Source organism: Dasypus novemcinctus (assembly GCF_030445035.2).
Source record: "Dasypus novemcinctus isolate mDasNov1 chromosome 11 unlocalized genomic scaffold, mDasNov1.1.hap2 SUPER_11_unloc_1, whole genome shotgun sequence".
NCBI lineage: Eukaryota > Metazoa > Chordata > Mammalia > Cingulata > Dasypodidae > Dasypus > Dasypus novemcinctus.
The window spans coordinates 177,746-204,115 of record NW_026688125.1 but is presented as its reverse complement, the minus strand read 5'-3'; the positions used below and the strand labels follow the sequence as shown (position 1 = coordinate 204,115).

General features: G+C 40.5%; 1 long non-coding RNA gene across 3 annotated transcripts in view; it reads right to left on the bottom strand.

Annotated features, from left to right (window-relative positions):
- Positions 1–765: 765 nt before the first annotated feature.
- LOC131277369 (uncharacterized) overlaps positions 766–26,370 on the bottom strand; it is a 60,160-nt gene continuing 34,555 nt past the window's right edge. The window contains exons 2-4 of one of the 3 annotated variants that reach the window (XR_009184554.2): positions 3,384–3,561; positions 1,926–2,597; positions 766–1,246 (exon numbers count right to left, since the gene is read on the bottom strand). This is a non-coding gene — a long non-coding RNA (uncharacterized lncRNA). Of the gene's footprint in view, positions 1,247–1,294; positions 2,598–3,383; positions 3,562–26,370 lie in introns of those variants that run through there. The other 2 variants (XR_009184555.2, XR_009184553.2) reach the window with 2 other exon arrangements.

Genomic DNA, 26,370 nt, shown 5'->3' with positions numbered 1-26,370 from the left:
AATTGAAAAAAAATAAAATTGTAATAACCATGTAAAAAATGATAAAATTTCTCATTAAAAAAAGAGATGAATGGATAAGTTGTGGTATAGACATACAATGGAATATTACTCAGCTAATAATCATTTTCTCAATTATATAGAGATTTAATTCATATAGATACGAGCCAGACCATTCACCTGTTCACACCAGTACACTTTGACAAAGGCCTACCCCAATGAAACCAACAAACCAACCAAAGAATTTTTCCTTCATGCCCTTTTACAGTCAATACCTGCCCACCCCCAGTATTTCTCACACCTGCTGGGAAGAGACCAAACTTGGTCCTCTTCTTTTACAGGACATCATTTTTTCAGTTATAATGAGCTTTGTAACTTCAATCCATTGTGCCTACTGATAAAGTTTTCTGCTTCCATTGCAAACTCCTCCCTCTTGTATCTATTTCATTTAATAACATGTAATTTAAAAATGATCAAAATATGTTTTCAGCAGTACAGTAGATGCATTATCATAGTACATTGAGAAAACTGGCACTGAGAGTTTAACTGAATCAAAGATGTTCACACAAAAAGGGTACTTGGGATTGAAATCAGGAGCTGACCAATTTCAAATTTCATGCTTGCTACTTATTTTTTTCTCTAATACTCATTTTCCTCACCTTTGAATGGCAATAATTACATGTGTTTATGAGGACATACCTGTGAATTTTCTAATGGGTCCAGGCAATCAGTGAGTAGTTGATAATGCTTTTATTATCTTAATAGGAGTCAGAGAAAATTGAGAATGTTTATTGTCACATACACATACATTCTATCCCTCTCTCTTTCTCCCTCTCTCTCTGTCTCATACCCACCCACAGACACACATGTGCACAAGCACAGAAACACACACAGCTGCTTTCTGAAAGATCATGGCAAGTAATGCAACTCCCGCTTTTCCTGTTCGGGCCGTTGGAATGTGTCCTGGTGCTTAGAAAGACCAGGAACAAAGAGGAATCCCAGAGAAACAGAGCCATGGCCTAGTTGCATGGTGGCTGCAAGAGTCTGCTGGGGATCATGTGACCTCTGTGGGGACCAAGTGACCCTTGCACTCAAGTCCGTGTCTTCTTATCTTCAGCAGCATCTCCATGAGCAAGTCCTAAACATGAATCAGTGTTCCAGTGACCTTCAGGTCTCTGGGCAAAGGGCCAAATGATCCCCCTCAGATGTCATCTTCCTGAGAATTGTAGTTCACAGAAGCATATATTTTCTGAAAAACAATTCATTTATTGTAGACGTGCAACTGAAATGTTTGTAGTGTCCTTCCTACTCTGTTGCCTACCCCAAAACCATAACCAAATCTCCTAGAAGGCTGCAAGTGGTTTTTGTCTGAATTACAGTTTTTCTAAATAGAGACCTAACAGGAATTAGGCATATAAGCTCCTATAGGATGTGTAGATGGAAGGCAATCATCAAGTAATCTTGGAAATTTCCATCTGTGCCCTGGATATAGACAACCCCCTGCAGGTGAGGAATGAAGCTCAGTAGGCATTGTAGGGTCAGGAGAAGGGTCAGCCTCACAGAATTAAGGAACGCACCAGAATGTGGAAATGAAATTTGAGACGTGCCTGAGACCTAGAGGAAACCGTGCAGGCTGTGAAGGATCACTCCTATAATGGATCTACTGCTACTTGATTCCTTAAGTGAGACTGATAGCTAGAATATACACTTCATAAAAATTTCTTCACTTAAGCAGCTCTGGGTCTTCCCAGACATAACTGAACTAGTTTTCAATCAGTCTAATTTTAGAAGCTTACACTTTGCATCTGGTTCCCTGAAGAATATTAACCAAACCTTCTCAGTTTTGCTTACTGGAATAAAAACCTCAAAGCAAAACCAAACAGAATGGTGTCAGGAGTATCTTGTGACCCAGGAAATCTGTAACTTACCTCAGAGGATAAAAACCTTGATATCCTTGAGTGCTCACTGAGAAAGGAGTCATGGAGACTGGCATGTAAGCACCTGCACAACACTTTCTAAACTCTGACTTATTTGGTGCTGAAATCAAGGACAAGGTGAATGTGCTTGAGAGAACACAGGCCTGAGAAATTGCATGTATCCTCCTCACAAGGCCCCTGGAATATCTAGTCCTCACTATGTTTGTTTTTTTTACTTGTTTTACTTCTCCCTTAGCCCTCTCCTTTGCCTATAAAAACCCTGGCTCCCATTCTCACTTTGAACAGGTTTTGGGAAGATCCCCCAGTTCCTTGCTTGTGCACTCACATAAATCACCTCCTCACAGAGACCTGTATCTCCTTGTGGCACAGGACTGGGGGTGGAGGGGCCTTCTGTTGGAAATGCCCCTGCACAGGGTAACAAGATCCCAGAGATTCTGTTTGGTGGTGCTAAGTTCACAGCGGTTTTCTTTCTGTTGCTCACAGCTGCAAGTCTCCTGACCACAGTTCTCAGCCCACTTTCATGTCATGATTTTTCACTTAGCTGTGTTCCAAGTGGTGTCCCAACTTGGGTTACCATGTTTGAGCATGAAAGTTGATGTTTTATGAAATATAAAAATAAATTACCTTGGCAACAAGCTTCTTGGTATTTCTCAGGTACTTGTGCTAAAATCATCAGATCATGACACAGAAAGGAAATTGGGAAGGGGAAGGTTAGAATAACAAGCTAGGAGAGGCAGGGCAAGATGGTGTCTGAGTGAGTGCACCTTACAGTCTCTCCTGCAAAGAGGTGGCCAAGTGGGGATGGGGTCTTGCCAGAGTGGGCTGTCTTGGGGGCTTGCAGGGTGGAGGGTGTGTGGATGTTGATTTGGAGAGACAGTGACAGAGGTGCCATTTGCTAAAGGTAGAATTGCGGGTTACAAGTACAGAGGTTGGAAGCTGTGGGCTGGTGGGACCCTTCCCTCTGGGGCTGGCAGCTGCAGTATGCCCTGAGAACTGTCGGTTGTGCAGCAGTATTCCTGGGCCCCATGGTCCCTGGATGTGTGGTGCCCAGGTCAGTGTCCCCTGAGGCCCCATAGCCCGTGTTCCACGGACCTTCATACCCTGGGTTTGCAGTGTCCCAGATTTTCCTTTCCCTAGTCCAGCACTCCTGGAGGTCTGGGGTTGCCCTAGCCCTCCAGTTTTGGACTGATTCTGTGGGTGGGAGGGATTTGGTGGGGGGTGCAGCAGGGGGGCCTGGCTAATATGGGTTCAATATTCTGGTGATTCCCCCCACTTCTGTTCTTTTTATTTTTCCACTTGGAGGAGCATACTGGCTAGCTTGGGGAGAGCCTGGGAAGAAAGGAGTGGTGAATCTGCTGAGAAAGCCTATTCACCTAAATACCCTGGGATAGGAAACTTGGTCTGGGAGAAGGTGGACTCAGAAAATCAACTAGCCCTCTTGTAGCACACCTTAAGGAGAGGGACTGAAGGAGGTGCATTCCAAGCTTCCAATAGCATACTTGGGGTTCCTGGTGAGGTGTGGGTGCTCTCTCTCTGGAAATTAAGTCATTGTTTTCTGTGTGGAGCTGGTTCAACAAGAACCCTCTCGAATCTCCTACCAGACCTCTCAGGTAGCTTTCCTGCTGCCCTGGAAGAGAAGTGAGAAGGGAGAAAGGCCAAATGTCAGATTCCTAAGCATTCTATTTAACTGAAAAGAGGATTCCCTTGCTCGAAGCTTTGTCTGATATTTTCATGGTTTCGGTTTTTTCCTTCCTCTTTATCCCCTGAAGGCCCTTTTTTCTGATTTTCTTTTTCTCTCTTTTTCTTCTTGTTGCTTGCTTCCCCCTCCCTTTTGTCCCTTTTTTCCTTTTCTTTCTTTCTCTTCTTTTTTATTCTTTTTATATTAGGTGCTGCAGGGAGCACTTCACATTTGCTGTATTACTTCATCCTCAACTTTCTCTTTTCTGTGTGTATTGATTTTGGCCACCTACACTATCCCCTTTCCTCTACATCTTTCTATCCTCCATCATTTATTGTTTCCCTTACATTACACCTCTCTTTGTTTGCCCCCTTATTTTTCTGACTTTTTATTTCTAATACCTTTGTTCTGTTTTCTGTCTTATATTCACTCTTTATATTATTGTCCTTTCTTTTCTCTTTCCATCTCTCCTGAACACAGTGGCCTTTTAATTCACACTATATTCCTCCCCATATTCAGTTTCTGTCTCATTATACATTCTCTGCTTTACTTACTGTTATAACTCTACAGAGCTTACATGAATCTAATATCCATTCTCCTAGATCTCACATGTTTCTTCTGTTAATACTTACTATAGTAGTATATCAATACTACTATTATTCATTTTCTTTTCTTACTCCTTTTGCTTTCTCTGGCCCTAATGTTTTCCTTCAAGTGAACTTAGACAACAACAAGGAAATAGAATAAGAAGAACAAAGTGACAAAGAGAAGACTTAACACACAAAAAAACAACTAATTAAACCCCTCCACAAAGAAGCTAAGCAACTGATTAAACCTGTCAAGATAAAATGATGACCAGACAGCAACAAAAAACTACAAACCAAACCAATAATCAGGAAAACATGCACCAAACCAATGAACACAGTAAAAAGCAGGAAGAGGAGCAGAACATAGAACAAGTAATTAAAACTCTTGAAACATATTTTAGGGACCAATTCAATGAAGAGAAGGAAGAGATTAAGAATATGAAAAGAACACTTGGAGAGAATACAGAAGAAATTGATATACACAAAAAGATAATGGATATGATGGTGATGAACAGCACAATTCAAGAAATCAAAAATACACTCTCAGCAAATAACAGAAGACTCAAAGAGGCAGAGGAGAGAATTAGTGATATGGAAGACAGTACATCTGAAATCAAAGAGATAGTAGAACTGATGGATAAAAAGATAGAAAAAATCCAGCAGGGACTGAGGAAATTGAATGATGAGGCAAAACACACAAACATACACATTATAGGTATCCTAGAAGGAGGAGAAGGGAAAGGGGACAGAAGGAGTGATGGAGGAAATAAAGGCTGAAAACTTCCCAAACCTATTGAGGGAAATGGATGTACATTATTCAGGAAGAACAACACACCCCAAACAGCATACATCTCAACAGGCTTACCCCAAGACATACACTTGTCAAATTATCCAATAATCAAGACAAAGTGAAAACACTAAAAGTAGCAAGAGAAAAGAGAGCCATCACATGCAAAGGAGGCTCCATAACATTAAGCACTGATTTCTCATCTGAAACCATGGAGGCAAGAAGGCAGTGGTATGACATAGTCAAGGTCCTAAAAGAAAAAAATTTCCAACCAAGAATACTCTACCCAACAAAGTTAGCATTCAAAAATGATGGTGAGTTCAAAATATTTACAGATAAACAGAAACTAAGAGAGTATGCCAACAAGAATCCTGCCCTTCAAGAAATACTAAAGGGAGTTCTGCAGGAAGAAAGAAAAAACCAAGAAAGACAGAGTTGGAGCAGAGTGTAAGAGCAACAAAAAAGACAAACACAGATAAAATCAAACAAAATATGACAAACACAAATCCAAAGAAAATATGGCTAACATAAGAAATTCCTTGAAAATATTAACACTGAATGTCAATCAATTAAACTCACCTGTCAAGAGACTCAGACTGGAAGATTGGATAAGGAACTATGAACCATCTATATGCTCTCTACAAGAAGCGCATCTCAGACCAAGGGATTCAAGGAGGTTGAAAGTGAATGGTTGAAAAACAATCTTACAAACAAACAATGGCCAAAAAAGGGCAGGAGTAGCTATATTAATATCAGACAAAATAGACTTTAAATGCAAAACAATAGTGAGAGACAAAGACGGACACAACATATTAGTGAAAGGGATAATCTTTCAAGAAGAAAGAACAATCATAAACATTTATGCTCCTAACAAGGGAGACTTGAAATATGTGAGGAAACACTGGACAAACTAAGTGAAGGAATAGATGCTTCTACAATTATAGTGGGGGACTTTAATACACCACTATCAACTTTGGACAGAACATCTCAAAAGAGAATCAATAAAGAAGCAAAGACTTTTGAACAATATATTAGAGGAGCTGGACCTAACAGACATATATGGAACATTATACTCAAATATAGTAGGATATACATTCTGCTCAAGTGCACATGGATCATTCTCCAAGATAGACCACATGCTAGGCCACAGAAAAAGTCTCAATGAATTCAGAAAGATTGACATCATACAAAATAATTTCTCTGACCACAGTGGAATGAAGCTGGAAATCTGCCAGGGCCAGGGACCTAGATTTGGCACCAAGAATGGAACTTAAACAACACACCCTTATAAAAACAGTGGGTCAAGGAGGAAATCCCAAAAGAAATTAATAACTACCTTGAAACTATTGAAAATGATAACACAACATACCCGAGCTTATGGGATGCAACAAAAGCAGTACTGAGAGGGAAATTTATGGCCATAAATTCATACATCAAAAAAGAAGAGCTAAAATTGAAGAACTAACTGCACACTTGGAGGAATTAGTAAAAAAAAAACCAACAAACTAATTCCAAAGGAAGAAGAAAGAAAGACATAACCAAGATAAAAGCAGAACTAAATGAAATAGAAAATAAGAAAGCACTTGAAAAAATAAAACCAAGAGCTGGTTCTTTGAGAAGATCAATAAAATTGACAAACCCTTAGCTAGACTAACAAAGAAAAAAGGAGAGAAGATGCAATACACAAAATAAGAAAGGAGAAAGGAGATACCACCACTGACCCCACAGAAATAAAGACAATCATGAGAGGATACTTTGAAAACTATATTCCAACAAGAAGGACAATTTAGAGGAAATGGACAAATTCCTAGAAACAATAAGCAGTCTACATTGACAAAAGAGGAAATTGATGATCTCACCAAACCAAACACAAGTAAAGAGATAGAATCAGTCATTAAAACCTCCCAACTAAGAAGAGCCCTGGGCCAGACAGCTTCACAGGTGATTCCACCAAACATTCCAGAAAGAACTAACACCAATCTTTCTTAAATCTTCCAAAAAATTGAAATAGAAGGAACATTGCCTAATTCATTCTATTATGCCAAGATTACTCTGGTACCAAAGCCAAACAAAGACACCACAATAAAGGAAAATTACACACCAATCTCTGAAATGAACGTAGACGTGAAAATCCTCAACAAAATACTTGCTAATCGTATTCAACAACACATGACCAAGTGGGATTCATTCCTGGTATGCAAGGATGGTTCAACATAAGAAACTCAATTAATGTAATATATCATATAAAAGATTGAAGGGGGGTGGCAGACTTGACCCAGTGTTTAGGGCATCCATCTACCACATGAGAGGTCCATGGTTCAAACCCTGGGCCTCCTTGATTTGTGTGGAGCTGGACCATGTGCACTGTTGATGCACACAAGGAATGCCATGCCATGCAGGGATGTCCCCCACGTAGGGGAGCCCCATGCACAAGGAGTGTACCCCATAAGGAGAGCCGCCCAGCATGAAAGAAAGCGCAGGCTGCCCAGGAATGGTGCCGCACACATGAAGAACTGACACAACAAGATGGCGCAACAAAAAGAAACACAGATTCCCATGTTGCTGACAACAACAGAAGTGGACAAAGAAGATGCAGCAAATAGACACAGAGAACAGACAACCAGTGTGGTGGGGGGAGGGGAGAGAAATAAATAAATAAATCTTAAAAAAAAAAAACCACAGCTAACATCATTTACAATGGTGAAATCCTAAAATCTTTCCCTCTAAGATCAGGAACAAGACAAGGATGCCCATTATCACCCATTCTATGTAACATAGTCTTAGAAGTACTTGTTCAAGCACTGAGGCAATCACCAGACATAAAACACATCCAAATTGGAAAGAAAGAAGTCAAAATTTCACTATTTGCAGATAATGTGATCCTATACATAGAAAACCCCGAGGAGTCTGTCTACAAGAAAGCTTCTAGAACTTATAAATGAGTTCAGTAAAGCCACAGGTTACAAGATCAATGCGCAAAAAATCAGTAGCATTTCTATACACCAATAATGATCAATCTGAGGAGGAAATCAGGAATCAAATACCATTTCCAATAGTAAATAAAATCAAATACCTAGGAATAAATTTAACTAGAGATGTAAAAGAAATCTATGATAAGCAGGAGGTAAGTATTTATACAGGGAAGGGATTAAATGGGGGCTTAGGATGGGACTTTGTGGGCTTGAGGGGGGCTAGGGATGGGAGGATGGGGCAGATGGCCCAAGAAATTGGGGGGAACATTTGAACATAGGAGATTGTCAGGTATATGGTTAAAATTATAATGCAGAAAAACTCTTTAGAAAATATAATATGGAAGGTTACCTGTTTAAGATGCTTAAGGCGGGGGCATCTGACACAGGGCAGGCTTCTAGGGAGTGTGTGAGTGTTCATTTTGTCATAGTGCATTATATCATTGGGTGGAGACCCATACAATGAGAGTGAAGGTATACACACATCCTGGGCAGGACTGATGTTCTGAAACAAAGGGAATTGTATCTTTCAAGAGAATTGGTGGCTCCCAATGGGTTCGGGTAGTCAAGTATGTCAAGTCCTCAACATTGTTGCAAGTTATCTCTGAATATGGTCTTCAAGTAATGAAGATTGTTGTGGTGGGCCCTGATGGGAGGGGAAAGAGGGGTTGAATAGATGGAATCAGTGTAACTGTGCGGCAATAAAAGTGTTCCACAAGACATTCAATTATGGATATAGAACATGTTAAATTACACAAAAAATGTATAAATGTCTATAGGCTAAAAATGCAAACCACAATGTAAAACATAAAATAACTTAAAATTTAGAAAATTGTATAGTCAAAAATACAAAGCATAATGTAAACTCAAATGGAACCATGTTTGAAAGCTATTGTTTCAATATTTGTACATCAGCTGCAGCAAATATAATATGAACACAAAAAAGGATCATTGCTGGGGAAGGCACAAAATGATGTTGGATGTGTGGGAGTACCATATACTGTACAGGTGAATTACTGTGATCTAAAACTTATGTGAAGACAAACTTAATAATTAGGGGAAAAAAAGAAAGGATGTAGACACTGAGGAAGAAATTGCCTTGCCACTGTACATACAAGACAATACCTATAGCAGTGATGAAAGGCAAAAGGTCAAAAACAAAACTTTTTCATTTTTTCATTTTTTGATACCCCAATTTTTCTTTTTTTTATTTTTTTATGTTACATAAAAAAATATGAGGTCCCCATATACCCTCCAGCCCCCTACCCCACTCCTCCCACATCAGCAACTTCTTTCATCATTGTGGCACATTCATTGCATTTGGTGAATACATTTTGGAGCACTGCTGCACCACAGGGATAGTGGTTACATTGTAGTTTACACTCTCACCCAGTCCACCCAGTGGGCCATGGGAGGACATATGATGTCCAGGAACTGTCCCTGGACATCCTGAAAATGCCCCCACATCATATCTCTTCTTCCCTCTCCCTACCCTCAGCAGCTACCATGGCCACTTTCTCCACATTAATGCTACCTTTTCTTCCGTTACTAATCACAATAGTTCCAGAATAAAATATCAGTAAGTCCACTCTAATCCATCTCTATTCCTCCATCCTGTGGACCTTGGGATGGTTATGTCCACTCCACCTCTATATTGAGATGGGGCTTAGATTCCACATGGATGATGGATGCAATTCTCCTGCATGCAGTTGTAGGCACTCTTGGCTCCCTGGTGTGGTGGTTGAGCATCTTTTCACATGCATTTTGGCCATTAGTATTACCTCTTTGGAAAATTTTCTAGTCTTTTGGCTTTTTAAAAATTGGGTTGCTTGCCATTTTGTCAAGTTGTGTGATCTCTTTATATAATGTGGAAATAAACCCTTGTCAAATATGTGGATTCTGAAGATATTTTCTCATTGATTTGGCTACCTTTTCACCGTCTTAGTAAAATTTTTTAAGCACAAAAGTGTTCAATTTTGAGAAAGTCCTATTTACCTATTTTTTCTTTATTGCCTGTGCTTTGGGTGTAATCTCCATGGAACCACCATGTACCACAAGGTACTAAAGATGCTGACCTAATTTTTTTGTTCTAGGAGTTTTATTGTCCTTGCATTTATATTTAGTTGTTTGATCCATTTTGAGTTCATATTTTAATAAGGTGTGGGATAGGGGGCACTTTCTTTAGGCTAAGAATATCCAGTTTTCCCAGTACCATTTGTTGAAGAGGCTGTACTGACCTGGCTGAGTAGCTTTGACAGCTCTGTGAAAAATCACTTAACCATAGATTTGAAGATCTTGTTTTGAGCACTTGGTTTGATTCCATTTGGCAATCTGTCTGTCTTTATTCAAGTACCAAGCTGTTATTACCTCTGTACCAAGATAGTATCTTTTAAAGCCTGGAAGTGAGAATCTTCCATCTTTATTCTTTCTAAAGATATTTTTGGCTATTTTGGCCCTTATCCTTTTAGACATTTTTAAAAATTGGCTTTTCCAATTCCACAAAGATGACTGTTGGAATTTTTATTGGGATTGTGTTAAAACTGTAGTTCAGTTTGCATAGAATTGACATCTTAATGATATTTAGTCTTCCCAGTTATGCATCCAGAATATTCCTCCATTTATTTATATCATCATTCTTTCTTTTAGCTATGTTTTATACTTTCCTGAATATAGGTGATTTATGGTCTTGTTTTAATTTATTCCAAAGTATTTGATTATTTTAGAAACTATGGTAAATGAAATTTTTTCTGACTTCCCCCTCAGATTTATCATTAATAATGTATATAAACACTATTGATTTTTGTAAATTAGCCTTGTATCAAGCCACTTTGGTCAAATTGTCTATTAGTTCTAGGAATGTAGTTATAGATTTTTTGGAATGTACTAGTTATAGGATTATATCATCAGTGAATAGTGGTTTTACATCTTCCTTTCCTATTTGGGTACCTTTTTTTTCCCTTGCCTAATGGCTCTATCCAGAACTTGTAGCACAATATTGAATAACAGTGGACAGAGTGGACACCCTTCTCTTATTCCTCATCTTAGCAGAAAAGCTTTCAATTTTTCATATATGTATTTTATTGTATTAAGAATGTTTCCTGCTATTCCTATGTTTTGGAAGGATTTTATCAGGAAATGATGTTGTATTTTGTCAAATGCCCTCTTTTGCACGTATTGAGATGATCATGTGTTGTCCCAAGGCAAATATTTTCTCCATTTTGTTCTCCCAGGACAATGTGTAAATACATGATACAACAAGGTACTGTTTTTACTTAACTTTGTGTGTTCTGTTTATATTATAGATAATCCTATTGAGAACTGAGACTGTGGCTTGGTTTTGAATATGAAATACAATCAAAATCCAGGAAAAAGTAGATAGGAAACAATTTCAATTTAATTTAATAATACAAAGTCAATCTGGGCTCTTTCATTTTTCACCATTCTTGTCTGTTTTTTTTATTATTATTATGAAAAAAATTAAAATACTTTAATAATGATTGAAGTGATGGAGACTGCCCATCTGCAGAGAAGATTCATAAGTAAAGCACCCTATGCCCTAGAGGCCAGTGCCCATCCTCCACTGGAGGAAAAAACCACTTTGGGATTATTCTGCAGTTGGAAATGGAAGCTCCACTTTCCAAAAATGGGCAGGAAGATACAACTGGGCACCAGCTTCAGCTACTGATTAGTAAATTTGGCAGGCTAACGTACAGTCCTTAGAATGGCTAAAATTTAAACATATCCAAGTCAGAAGAGACTGGTATCCACCATTTTAACTCCACCCCATGCACGAGGGAGGCAAATGGACTAAAAAGCCCAGTGCTGGTAGGGACCAGCTTCTTTCCATCCAGATTGGATTGCAGCTCTAGCCCAAGACCCAGTCCCACTTCCAGAGAAAGTTGGGGGGACCTTTGCCAGACTCTCTGGAAAAATACTGGCCACACCATGGATGCCAGTAATCATACTACACTGGTGGTGCAAGCCATCTCAGGAGCTCCTCTGTGACTGGAACTGGAAGCTCTATTTCCCAAAAACAGGGAAGGAAGAGATGGTTGGCCACTGATTTCAGCTACTAATTAGTAAATTTGGCCGCCTAAAGTACAATCCTAAGAACAGCTAAAGTTTTAACCTATCCAAGTCAGAAAGAGGCCAGTAGGCTATTTTGACTTTGCCCCCAGCAAAGATGAAGCTGGGCTGACTGAAAATCACCCTGCTGGTAGGGACCAACTTCTTTCACTCAGATCAGCCTGCAGGCCAAGCCAAGGCTTCAGCCCCACCTCTAGCAGGAAAGAAGCAGGTGGGTCCTCACCACCGTCTCCAGGTAACTGCAGGTACATTCAGTGGGGAAACTGAATAGTGGGAACTCTACTGGGGCAAATACAATCATTTTGGACATGTGTGGCATAGATTATTGCCCATACCTGTAGCTCCACTCCTCCATAGGCAGGGGAGAAAAGGACTTGAGACATCATCAGTCTCTCTGGGTGACTACAATTAAGGCCTGCAAAACTTGGATTATCACACACAGCTGTGGCTCTGTCCATACACCTGGCAAAGGAGAAAGTTGGGACATGCTTCATCAGTCCCTGGGGAAATGAGGGCAACTTGAGCCTCACGGCTTAAAGCACCAACTACATCTTTGGTTCCTACTACACAACAAGCAAGGGAGTAAGGACAAGAAGCACTAAACTAAAAAGAAAACTGCACCCAGAATAAATACTTTTAGTAAGCCAGATGCCAAGACACCAACAAAAAACTGCAATCCATGCCAAGAAACAGGAATCTATGGCCCAGTTGAAGGAACAAGATAAGCCTCCAGATGATATAAAGGACAACGTTGAGACAACTAATCAGAGATGTTCCAACAAATCTCCTTAACTAATTCAATGAGATGCCTAAAGAGATTAAGGATATTAAGAAGACGCTGCATGAGCACAAAGAAGAATTTGAAAGCATACAGAGAAAACTAGCAGATCTTATGGGAATGAAAGGCACAATAAATGAAATTAAAAATACACATGAACCATAAAATAACAGATGAGGAGGCATAAAGATTGGTGAGCTTGAAGAAATGGCCTTTGAAAGCAAACATACAAAAGAACAGATGAAAAAAAAGAATGGGAAAAATTGAACAAGGTCTCAGAGAAATAAATGATAGCAAGAGACATGCAAACATATGTGTCATGGGTAGACCAGAAAGAGAAGAGTAAAAGGGCAGAAGGGATATTTGAAGAAATACTGGTAGAAAATTAATCAACCCTATTGAAGGACATGGATATGCACATCTAAGAAGCACAACACACTCCCATCTGGATAAATCTGAATAGCAACTGAGACACATACTAATCAGAATGTCAAATGTCAAAGACAAAGAAAGAATTCTGAGAGCAGCAAAAGAAAAGCAATGCATAACACATAAGTGATACCCAATAAGATTAAATGCCAATTTCTCATCAGAAACCATGGAGGCAAGAAGACAGAGTTATTATATATTTAAGATACTGCAAGAAAAAAAGTGCCAGAAAAGAACCTTATATCCAGCAAGATTGTCTTTAAAAATTGAGGGTGAGTTTAGAATATTCACAGATTAAAAGAAATGGAGAGAGTTTATAACCAAAAGACTAGCTTTGCAGGAAATATTGAAGGGTGTGTTACAGCCTGAAAAGAAAAAACAGGAAAGAAAGGTTTGGAAGAGAGTCTAAAAATGAAGATTATATTAGTAAAAGTAGCTGAAGTAAAAAGAGTGGTGAAAGTAAAATATGACAGATAAAAGCTCAATATTTATGAATATACTTAACCCATGTTGTAAAGCACTTGTATTCAGAAAACCACAACTCACTGTTAAAAGAAATAAATAAGACCAAAATCTTTGGAAGAACATTCCATGCTCAGATTGGAAGACTAAATGTTACTAATGCCAATTCTACTCAAAATGATATACAGATTGAATGCATTCCTTATAAAAATTCCACCAGCATTTTAAAAATGAATGGAAATTTATTTTGAAGGGTAAGGAAGGGGTCCTGAATAGCCAGAAACATCTTAAAAAAGAAAAGCAAAGTCAGAGGACTCTCACTTCTGGTCTTTAAACCATATTACCTAGCTACAGTGGTTAAAAACAGCAATGGTACTGTCATAAAAACAGACACATAGACCAACGGAACTGAATTGATTGTGGTAAGGTGAGGTATGAGACCCCTGTATGATGTTATGTATGTTTGCTTTGTAAGTTCACAAAAATTACAATAAACTTATTGTCTATATATTTTATGTATGAGTGATATACTTCAATATATGAAGAAAAATGGGGGAAAAAATCCACAACCACTCACAACCAGCATATCTGCAGGCTTGGTTTCCTGCCATCTTCCAACCTTGGGATCACCCTGATGAATACGACATCCCTCCCCCCTACTGCTCTGTGGGCCTCCAGCTGGCTCCAGTGCCACCTTCTTCCCATCTGACCAGGCCCTTCAGACACCCCAAGTGGCAGCACTGCCTCAGCCAGAAACCCCCAGCCTGCCCACACTAGGGTTCTGCAACCCTACCCCAAAGTGTAAAGACCTCTTTAACCCTAGAGTCACCCCCCCAGTCCCTATTTGGAGTCCCTGGTGGGCAGCCTCATGGAGCCATCAGCTCTGACAATTCTTTCCAGTCTGCAAATCTGGCAGCTCCCACCTCAGCCTCTCCTCAAGGCCAGCCACCCCTGGGCAGCACCAGTTAGCTTTGGGGGGTTGATACCCACAAGTTCCACCTTGGACACCCAAGCCAGGCTCCAGCTGGCCTATGGGTCCACCCTTACTGTATTCTCCTCTGGCACAGCCAATGCATCTGATTTTGCATACATCACCAACGTGCCCTGTGCTGTGACCAATTTCAAGGCCAATGTGAGGCAGTGAATCTCAACATTTGGCAGCACCACTCCAGTCGGGGTTTAAGCAGCACATAGGAGCTTTGGGAACCAAGTGGAGGTCACAGATCTGTGCTCCAACATTCAAGCACTCAGGATAAAAGCAGAATGGAGGGGGGTCCCACACTACAAATTGCTATGGAATAAGCTTAAGCCTGAAGCCCTAGGGCCCTGGAGCCAGAGCACCCCTACTGCCATTGTGGGAGCCAGCACCCCTAAGAGGAACCTTGTGTTTGGAGGCACTAATGCCCCTACAAGCTACCCAACACCCAGGGACCTGCCATGGCAGAGCCCCTTCCCGTGGAGGGCCCAGCACCTCTCAAACCCATATTGGATTTACATGCACATTCATCCCTTTATTCCCACCAACCCACCAGGAACAGCCTTGCTTTCAGGGTTCAGTCATCACAAGGCAGGGTTTTGCATGAGACAGAACTGTGGGCCCTCAGCTCATTCAATTCTCTCCAGGTGGGGCTCCACCATCTCAGGGTCTAAGAGGCAAAAGCTGACCTGAGGGAGAGGAACCACTGGGAAGTGGATATGGCTCAAGCAATTGGGCTCCCATCCACCATATAGGAGGTCCAGGGTTTGATGCCCAGGATCCCCTGGTGAAAGCAAGCTGGCCCGTGAGGCAAGCTGGCACATGTGGAGAGCTGGTGCAGCAAGATGACACAACAAAAAGACACAGAGGAGAGACAATAAGAGACACTGCAGATCAGGGAACTGAGGTGGCACAAAAGAATAGTCACCGGTCTCACACTCTGGGAGGTCCCAGAATTGGTTTCTGGAGCTGCCTAATGAGAATACAAGCAGACACAGAACACACAGCGAAAGGACACAGAAAGCAGACATCGAGGTGGGGAGAGAAAGAAATAAAATAAATTAATAAAAAAAAAGTAGTCTTGTCCACTTTCCTTCAGGCTGAATCTGCGATTGACCAATTTAAATGTGTTATACAAACCAACCCCTGTTCTCTTCACTCCTAGAGCCAGTTGGAGTCCCAAAGATAAAAGTTTCCATTTCCTCTGCATTCCCTGCAGTTTTGTTCCTGAAGTTGGGGGTTTGGGCTATCATCTGGTAGGGTCCCAGTAGCCAGATTACTTGGGCAGGACAGGAGGTGATGACCTGACCCCTCCAGACGTGGAGCCGGCTGAGCCCACAGCTGCCCATAGGTGCCTCCTGCCCTTCCCATTTTCCTTGTCAGTCTTAGAGATGTCTTATAAATAAAACCTGTTTTTTTTTCCTTTTACATAATATATCTCTCCTCTGTAAATCAAGTATAGAGAAGCCATTGACTTGTACAATTGGAGACAGATGAAGCCAGGTTTAACTCTTTAAAGTTTCTGATGTCCCAGCTAATGGGGTAGGGAAAGCAGCAAAATAAATGAAACCTGAGTATGAAGCCTGACACATAAATATTAAAAATGTGATCTGAGGTGGGGGGAGGAAAATAAAAAAATAAATAAAACCTTTTTTAAAAAATGTGATTTGACTTTAAGGTCTGGGAGTCCAGATATAGTGGATCCAGGGAAAGGATAGATGGGGTGCCCAGGGTAAAAGTGGCCTGGGGAAGGGATTGGTAGACAGGGAGCCTGGGGAGAAGAGGCCCTGGGGAGGCAGGGAGACAGGTGGAGGCCCAAGACAGTGGGTCCAGGGAAGGGGACTCTGACTGTGGAACAGGCTATATCATCACTAGTACACCCAATAAAACACATGTGATACATTTAGTGTTTTGAAGCTGATTTTTTTTTTTTGCTTCTAATTAAGGTTTAGACAAATCACAGCTTCATCTAAAGAGTGTGGGCCTGGCATCAAGGCCCTAGGACCAGAGTGAACAAGGGAAGAAAACTCACCTCTGCTCTGTAAGCAGTGAAATGCATATGTCTAAGATATGAAATATTCCTGGTCAATTTATCTTAAAAAAAGCATAGGACTGGACAACCAGCAAGATGGCAGTGGAGTAAGAAGCTCCTAGAGTCAGCTCCTGCTACAGGGCAGTTAGTAAACATGCAGAGCTCTCTGGAGCTAGCTGAAGCACCTGTCTGGGAGCTCCAGGAGGCCAGAAGAGCATCCTGCAACATCCCTGAAAGAATAGGAGGAGGAGACTGCCCATCTACAGAGAAGGCTTGTAAGTAGAGCAAGTCACACCATGGAGGCCAGTGCCCATCCTCCATTGGAGGCACAAACTGTTCCACAACTGTAATTGAAAGGTCCACTTCCCAAAAATGGAGAGGAAGAGATGGTTGGGCACCAACTTCAGCTACTGATGAGTAAATTTGGTGGGCTAAAGTATAATCCTAAGAACAGCTAAAGTTTGATACTGTTGTCAGAAAAAGGCTGGCAGTCACCATCTTAACTCTGCACCTGGCATGAGGGGAAGTGGGGCAGACTGAAAATCCCAGTCCTGATAGGGACAGGCATCTTCCCATCCAGATCAGATTGCAGCTGTAGCCTAGGCCTCAGCTGCACCTCCAGCAGGGAGGAAGCTGGGGGACCTGTGTTAGGCTTTCCAGGAAATTACCAGCAAAGCTACAGAGGCCAGTGAATATCTTACTATGGCAGCACAAGCCACCCCAAGAGCTATTCTGTGGCTGGAATTGGAAGTTCCATTTTCCCAAAAACAGGGAAGGAAGAGATTGTTAGCCACTGATTTCAACAACTGATTAGTAAATTCAGCTTGTTAAAGTCTAACCCTAAGAACAGCTAAAGTATGAACCTGTCCAAGTCAGAAAGAGGCTGGTAGCCACCATTTTGACTATGCCCCCAGCATGAGGGGAAGCCAGCCTGACTGAAAATCACTGTGACCATAAGGACTAGTTTCTTTCATCCAGATCAGCCTGCAGCCTTATCATAGGCTTCAACCCCACCTCCAGCAGGGAGGACACTGGCAAGCCCTGTACCAGCCTATCCAGGTAATTGCAGGTACCTTTGGCTGACACAGACTGAATAATTAGAAGTCTACTAGGGCAACTGCAGTCATCTTGGACCCACACTGCATAGACTGCTGTCCACACCTGCAGCTCCATCCCTGCCCCAGGCAGGGGAGAAAGGGCTGTGAAGCTTCATCAGTCTCTCTGGGTAACTACAGTCTAGGCCTGCATGACTTGAATTATTCCACACAGCTCTGATTCTGTCCCTACCCCTGGCAATGGAGAAAGTTGGGAGAAACCTCATCAGTCCCTTGGTAAGGAGGGCAGCTTAAGCCTTCACAGGTTATTGCACCAACTATATGCTTGGCTCCTACTGCACAAACAGAAAGGGAGAAAGAGCAGGAAGCCCTAAACTTAAGAGAAAAACTGCACCAAGAATAAATACCCTAGTAAGCCAGATGCCAAGACAACAACAAAAAATTATAATCCACACCAAGAAACAGGAAGATATGACCCAGTTAAAGGAACAAGATAAGCCTCCAAGAGTTGAGAAAACTAGTCATAGAAGTTCAAACCTCCTTAATAAAGTCAATGAGATGGTTAAAGAGATTAAGGATACTGAGAAAACATTGCATGAGCACAAAGAAGAATTTGAAAGAATACATGGAAAAATTGCAGGTTTTGTGGGAATGGAAATCAATAAATGAAATTTTAAAAACATTGGAATCATATAATAGCATATTTGAGGAGGCAGAAGAAAGGACTGGTCTCTGAAAGTGAACATACAAAAGAACAGATGAAGAATGGAAAAAAATTGAACAAGGAATCAAGGAACTAAATGTACCAAAAGACATGCAAATATACATATCATGGATGTCCAAGAGGAGAAGAGAAGGGAAAAGGGGCAGAAGGAATATTTGAAGAAAAAATGTTTAAAAATTTCCCAACCCTATGAAGGACATAGATATCCATGTCCAAGAAGCACAATGAACTCCCATCAAAAAAAATCTTAATAAACCAACTCTGAGACACATTCTAATCAGAATGTCAGATGCCAAAGACAAAGAGAAAAGCAATGCATAACATAAGGGATATCCAATATGATTACATGCTGATTTCTCACCAGAAGCCATGGAGGTAATAAGACAGTAGTCTGATATATTTAAAATATTACAAGAGAAAAACTTTCAGCCAAGAATCTTATATTCAGGAAGACTGTCTTTCAAAAATGAGGGTGAAGGAAGTGAGCTTGGCTCAGTGCATAGGGCATCCATCTACCACATGGGAGGTCTGTGGTTCAAACCCTGGGCCTCCTTGACCCAAGTGGAGCTGGCCCATGTGCAATGCTGATGTGTGCAAGGAGTGTCATGCCATGCAGGGGTGTTCCCTGTGTAGGGGAGCCCCACGTGCAAGGAGTGCACCCCATAAGGAGAGCCACCCAGTGTGAAAGAAAGTTCAGCCTGCCCAGTAATGGCACTGCCCACACAGAGAGTTGATGCAACAAAAAGAAACACAGATTCCCATGCCACTGACAACAAAAGAAGCTGACAAAGAAGAACATGCAGCAAATAGACAAAGAACAGACAACTAGGGTGGGAGGGAAGGGGAGAGAAATAAAATAAATGAATAAATATTTTAAATATATTAGGGTAAGAGTAGAATATTCACAGAAAAACAGAAACTGAGAGAATTTCTAAGCAAGAGACAAGATTTTCAGGAAATATTAAAGGGTGTGAGAAGGAAGAAGCAAGATGGTCACTGAGTGAACTTGCCTTGCGATCTCTCCTGGGAAGAGATGGCTGGGCATGGCTGGAGGTTCTCTGAGGCGGGGATTTTTTGGGATTTTTGCAGGGCAGGAAGTGTCTGGACATCGATTTGTTGGAAAGGTAACAGAGAGGATTGGTCTATAAGATATAATTTGGGTTCTATTGCCCAGAGGTGAGACCTGCACACGGGTTCCTCCCTCTTGGGGGTGGGTGGAGCCATGGTGCCATGCAGTGGCTCAGCTATTTGGTGGCTCTGTGGTGCTGGGGAGTTCACGAGTCCTGGGCAGGCTGTTGGTGGGTTGATGTGATGGGTCGCCTTTGTGGATCGATTTGGGGAGATAGATGGTGTTTTGTTGTGAAGCGGGGGAAATTTTTGATTGTGGGCACAAATAATAGCACTTCCACCTGAAGCCCCACCCCCACAAGGCCGGCTGCCGATCTGCAACTGAATTAGACTGTAGGCAATAAAGGGAAGTAATTGGGAAGTTGTTTCAGGGTGCAGCGAGGGAGGGGGGACACATCTGGAAGCTGATTAGGGAATATTTTGCGAAGCTTGGGAATTCCAGTTTTGGAATCTGTTTTTGGCATCATGGTTCGGGCTTCGGATCTGTACCAGTAAGTGACTGTGGTGTAAAGGCGCCCTCAAGTGGCAGTGTTGTGGAAGCACAGGGTGGGAGCTGTCCAAAAGCTGAAGTGATGATATACCCACATTAATGAGCCCTACTAAGTAAGTGAATTGCAGGGTTCAGACATAATATAGAGTTTGCGGATCTGACTTCCCCCATAGGGCTGGTGCCAAGCTGTGGGGATCCCCAAGGGCTGTGTTACACTACAGGGCTCCTAGGCTTCCTGTTGACCAGATTGGAGGTTGCCAGGTCTGAATCCCCTAAACTCTGGTGGCCCACACCCCAGAGAATCACACCTCTTGAGTCTTTAATATCTCAGACTTTCCACCCCTGAATTCATCACGCCCTGAGGTCCATCTGAGGTCCTTGAATGCCCTAGCCTTCAACGTTGGCATTATTTCTTTATTGTTTCATTTTGTTTTGTTTTTATTTTCATTTTGTCTTATTTTTTACTTTTTTTAATGTACTGATTGCTAACATCGCATTATCCCCTAGTCTTTTCTCACAGTGTATGCCCCAAAGTCTTTTTTTTATTCATTTATTTAGGGTTTTTTTTGTGTGGTTGTTGTTGTGTAGTTGGTGTTTTAATTGTGGTTCATGTATATCTGTTTTTTTCCTTTCCCCTACCTGTTCCCCACCCTTTGCCCACCCCCTTTTCCTTTCTTCCTTTCTTCTCTTCCCCCCTTTATTTATTTTTTTATTTTTCTGTTCTCTCTCACCCACGTGTCCCTCATCTTCTACTTATTTTATTTTAACTCAATTATACAATAGGTGTGGCAGGAAACACCTCACATTTGCTGGGGTTTTCTCATCCTGCCCTGCCTCATTTCTGTGTGAACTGATTTAGGCTACCTACACTATCCTCTTTCCCCTACATCTTGATATCCTCCTTCATCTACTCTCTCTCCTATATTCCACCTCCCACTTCCCTTTCTTTGATCCATGAAGTGTCTAAGTCTTAATTTCTAATACCTTTGTTTTGTTTTCTGTCTGTTATCCACTCTTGAAACTATTACCTTTCTTTTCTTTTTCCCTCTCTCATGAAAACAATAGCTTTTTAGCTCATACCATATTCCTCCCATATTCAATCATCTACCTCATAATAGGTACTCTACCTACTGCTATAACTCTACACAATTTACATGAATCTAACCTCCACCCTCCCATATCTCATATTCTTGCTTTGTTAACATATATCACCAATACTACTTTACATTTTTCCCTTGCTTACACAATTGCCTTTCCCCGGCACTAATACTTTCCTTTAAAGTGAACTTAACCAACAACAAGAAATTAGAAAAAGAAGAACAAAGTGCCAAAGAGAAGATATAACACTTATGCAAAAACAACAGCTAATTAATCTCCAAGAGTAGACAAAGAAGCTAAGGAAATGATTAAATCCATCAAAATTAAATAATGACCAGAAAGCAACAAAAATCTACAAACCAAACCAGTAATCAGGAAAACATGGCTGAATCCAATCAACAAACCAAAAATCAGGAAGGGGAGCAGAACTTTGCACAAGCAATGAAAGATCGCAGAACATTTATCACCGACAAATTTGATGAAGTAATGAAAGAGGTTAACAACATGAAGACATCACGTGGAGGAGAAATTGCAGACATACACAAAAAGATAACAGATATGATGGGAATGAACACCACAGTTCAAGAAATCAAAAATACACTCGCAGCAAATATCAGCAGACTAGAAGAGGCAGAGCAGAGAATTAGTGATGTGGAAGACAGTACATCAGAAATCAAACAGATAGTAGAAGGGGTCGATAAAAAGATAGAAAAAATCCAGCTAGGATTTAGGGACCTGAATGACAATGCAAAATGCTCAAACATACGTATTATAGGCATTCCAGAAGGAGAAGAGAAGGGAAAGGGGTCAGAAGGAGTGTTGCAGGAAATAATGGCTGAAAACTTCCCAAATCTGCTGAAAGAGACAGGTGTACATATCCAAGAAGCACAGCACACTCCACTGGTCATAAACCCCAATACGCCCACCCCAAGACATATACTTGTCAAATTATCCAATGCTCAAGACAAAGAGAAAATCCTAAAAGCAGCAAGAGAAAAGAAAACCATCACATACAAGGGAAGCTCCATTAGATTAAGTGCTGATTTCTCTTCTGAAACCATGGAGGCAAGAAGACAGTGGTATGATATAGTCAAGGTACTAAAGGAAAAAAATTTCCAACCAAGAATACTCTATCCAGCTAAACTAGCATTCAAACATGATGGAGAGTTCAAAATATTCTCAGACAAACAGAAACTGAAAGAGTATACCAACAAGAAACCTCCCCTTCAAGAAATTCTAAAGGGAGTTCTGCAGGAAGAAAGGAAAAAACAGGACAGGCAAAGTTGGAGGAGAGTATAAGAGCAACAACAACAAAAAAAAAAAACAAAAAGAGAAGGGAAAAAAATACAAACAAAATATGACAAACACAAATCAAATCAAAATACGGCTAACACAAATAATTCCTTGAAAGTAATTAACACTGAATGTCAACATATTAAACTCTCCTATCAAAACATTCAGACTGGGATATTGGATAAGGAAATATGACCCATCTGTATGCTGTCTACAAGAGACACATCTTAGACCCAGAGACGCATGGAGATTGAAAGTGAATGGCTGGAAAACAATCATACAAGCTAACAATAACCAAAAAAAGGCAGGAGTAGCTATATTAATATCAGACAAAATAGACTTTAAATGTGAAACAATTGTGAGAGACAAAGAAGGATACTACATTTTAGTGAAAGGGAAAATCTGTCAAGAAGATCGAACAATCATAAATATTTATGCTCCTAACAAGGGCGCCTCTAAATACGTGAGGCAAACGATGGAAAAACTAAGTGAAAGAATAGATGCATCTACAATTATAGTGGGGGATTTTAATACACCACTATCAACTCTGGACAGAACATATCAAAAGAGAATCACTAAAGAAACAAAACATTTGAACAGTATATTAGAGGAGCTGGATCTAATTGACATATATAGATCATTACACCCAAACACAGCAGGATATACATTTTTCTCAAGTGCACATGGATCATTCTCCAAGATAGACCATATGCTAGGCCACAAAGAAAGGCTGAATGAATTCAGAAATATTAAAATCATACAAAACAATATCTCTGACCACAGTGGATTCAAGCTGGAAATTTGCAAGGGACAGAGGCCCAGGTTTCACACCACGATTTGGAAATTAAACAGCATACTCTTAGAAAAACAGTGGGTCAAAGAGGAAATCTCAAAAGAAATCAATGACTACCGTGAATCAAATGATAATGACATCACAACATGCCAAAATTTATGGGATGCAGCAAAAGCAGTACTGAGAGGGAAATTTATAGCCATAAATTCATATATCAAAAAAGAAGAAAGAGGGAAAATTGAAGAACTAAATGCACATTTGAAGGAATTAGAAAAACAACAACAAAGTAACCCAACAGGAAGAAGAAAGAAGGAAATAACAAAAATAAGAGCAGAACTAAATGAAATAGAAAAGAAGAAAGCACTTGAAAAGATAAACAAGATCAAGAGCTGGTTTTTTGAGAAGATCAACAAAATTGACAAACCTTTAGTGAGACTAACAAAGAAAAAAAGAGAGAAGATGCAAATACACAAAATAAGAAATGAGAAAGGCGATATCACCACTGACCCCACAGAAATAAAGACTATCATAAGAGGATACTTTGAAAAACTATATTCCAACAAAAATGACAATTTAGCGGAAATGGACAAATTCCTAGAAACACATAAGCAGCCCATATTGACAAAAGAAGAAATTGATGATCTTAACAAACCAATGACAAGCAGAGAGATAGAATCAGTTATTAAAAATCTCCCAACTAAGAAGAGCCCAGGGCCAGACGGCTTCACAGGTGAATTTTACAAAACATTTTGGAAAGAACTAACACCAATCCTGCTGAAACTATTCCAAAAAATCGAAACAGAAAGAACATTGCCAAACTCCTTCTATGATGCCAACATTACCCTAGTACCAAAGCCAAACAAAGACACCACAAGAAAGGAAAATTACAGACCAATTTCTCTAATGAACCTAGATGCAAAAATACTTAACAAAATACTTGCTAATCATATTCAACAACACATTAAATGAATTATACACCACAACCAAGTGGGATTCATCCCAGGTATGCAAGGATGGTTCAACATAAGAAAATCAATCAACGTAATACACCATATAAACAGATTGAAGGAAGAAAATCACATGATTATATGTATAGATGCAGAAAAAGCATTTGACAAAATACAGCACCCTTTCTTGATAAAAATACTCCAAAAGATTGGAATACAAGGAAATTTTTTGAATATGATAAGGAGTATATATGAAAAATCTAAAGCCAACATTGTTTACAATGGAAAATCCTAGAACCCTTCCCTCTAAACTCAGGAACAAGACACGGATGCCCATTGTCTCCACTCCTATTTAACATTGTCTTAGAAGTACTTGCTCGAGCACTGAGGCAAGAACCAGATATAAAAGGCATTCAAACTGGAAAGAAAGAAGTCAAAATTTCATTATTTGCAGATGACATGATCCTATACATAGAAAACCCTGAGAGATCTACAACAAAGCTTCTAGAACTCATAAATGAGCTTAGTAAAGTCGCAGGTTATAAGATCAATGTGCAAATATCAGTAGCATTTCTGTACACCAATAATGAGCAAGATCAGGAGGAAATCAAGAAACAAATACCATTCACAATAGTAAATAAAAAAAATCAAATACTTAGGAATAAATTTAACTAAAGAGGTAAAAAACTTATACACGGAGAACTATACAAGACTGTTCAAGGAAATCAAAGAAGACCTAAATAAATGGAAGAATATTCCTTGTTCATGGATAGGAAGACTGAATATTATTAAGATGTCTATCCTACCAAAACTGATCTACGCATTCAATGCAATCCCAATAAAAATCAACACAGCCTTCTTTAAGGAACTAGAAAAACTAACTATGAAATTTATTTGGACAGGAAAGAGACCCCAAATAGCCAAAGACATACTGAAAAGAAAAACGAAATTGGAGGAATCACACTACTTGACTTCAAAACATACTACAAAGCTACGGTGGTGAAAACAGCATGGTATTGGCATAAGGAGAGACACACTAACCAATGGAATCGAATTGAAAGCTCTGATATAGAACCTCACATATATAGTCACATAATATTTGATAAAGCCACCAAACCCTCTCAACTGGGAGAGAGTGGCCCATTCAACAAATGGTGTCTGGACAGTATGGTGGTTTCTCAAAAAACTAGCCATAGATTTGCCATATGACCCAACAATACCACTGCTGGGTATATACCCAGCAGAACTGAAAACAAGGACACAAACCGATATATGTACACCAAAGTTCATAGCAGCATTGTTCACTATCGCCAAAAGTTGGAATCAACACAAATGCCCATCAGCAGATGAGTAGATCAATAAAATGTGGTATATACACACAATGGAATACTATTCAGCTGTAAGAACAAACACACTACAAACACATGTGATAACATGGATGAATCTTGAGAACCTTATGTTGAGTGAAGCAACCCAGACACTGAAGGACAAATACTACATGACCTCAATGATATGAAATAACCAAGCTGCCCTAGATAGCAAGAGACTGAACGAAAGGCTTACAGGAAATCAGAGGGTGGAGGAAGGATGTGAGCCGATTTCTGCAGGGGTAGAATTTAAGATGAGATGTTGGTAAGTATGAACACAAAGAAAAGATAAAATGGGGGCAAGGGGTTGCCTTTGGTTGGGCCTTTGCGGGTTTGAGGGTGGCTGGGGATGGGCGGATGGGTAACATTGACCAAAAGTGGGGGGAGGGAGGGGTAGCATACGAACACAGAAGAGTGTCAGGTGTTGGTGGAGAGTAAAATGCCGAGAAAATCATATCAAAATATAAAAAAGAGGGTTACCTGTTTAGAATGCTCAGAGGGGAGGATCTGATGCAGGGCGGGCTCCTGGGGAATGTCTAAATGCTCATTCTGCCAGAGTGGGTGACACCATGGGGTAGAAACCCAAGTAGTGAGAGTGGGGATGGACCCACATCCTGGGGAGGACTAATGCCATCAAATAGAGGGAACTGTATCCCTCAAGAGAAAGGGTGGCTCCCAGGGCATTGGGGCAGTTGAGCAAGTTAGGCCCTGAACACTATTCCATCTATCTCTGGAAGTGGCTCCTCGGGAAACAGAG